This window comes from Myotis davidii, unplaced genomic scaffold (assembly GCF_000327345.1).
Source record: "Myotis davidii unplaced genomic scaffold, ASM32734v1 scaffold208, whole genome shotgun sequence".
In the NCBI taxonomy this organism is placed as follows: Eukaryota; Metazoa; Chordata; class Mammalia; order Chiroptera; family Vespertilionidae; genus Myotis; species Myotis davidii.
Window position 1 is genome coordinate 2,315,590 of NW_006299706.1, and position 498 is coordinate 2,316,087.

Consider the following 498-nt stretch of genomic DNA (forward strand, 5'->3'; position numbering starts at 1 on the left):
GCACAGGGCCGCTGCGCGCGCAGGGGCTGCCCTGGACCTCCACGTGCTTACAGTCGGTGACCCCGGGAACGTCGAGATTTGCTCCCCACTGCGGGCTTTAGGGAAGCGTTTGGTAGCCAGGAGGTGGCAGAGGGGTTGTGGCACGAAGTGGCCACGTTTTGGGTGCATTAGATGGATGTCAGTTCTCCATGCTAGCTCCTGCCAAAAGAGAGCTGGGCTCTAGGCTGGCTAAGCCCTCGAAGATGAGGTGTATTCTAGCGGGAAGAGGTTGTAGAAGCCAGTAAGTCCCAGGTCATCAGCAAGCTGTGAAGACCGGGAGCCAGGCACTACCTCGCTTGGGGTGGGAGCGGGAGAGAATCTGCGAAGGCTTCGCAAAGGTGGCTACCAGAGCTGGGCCTTAAAGAACGAGTGTGATTTTGCTGGATGCCAGAGACTACATTTTAGCCAAGGTTGCAGCTTATCTAGTGATAGAACAAAACTTGACCTCAGGCCTCTTCC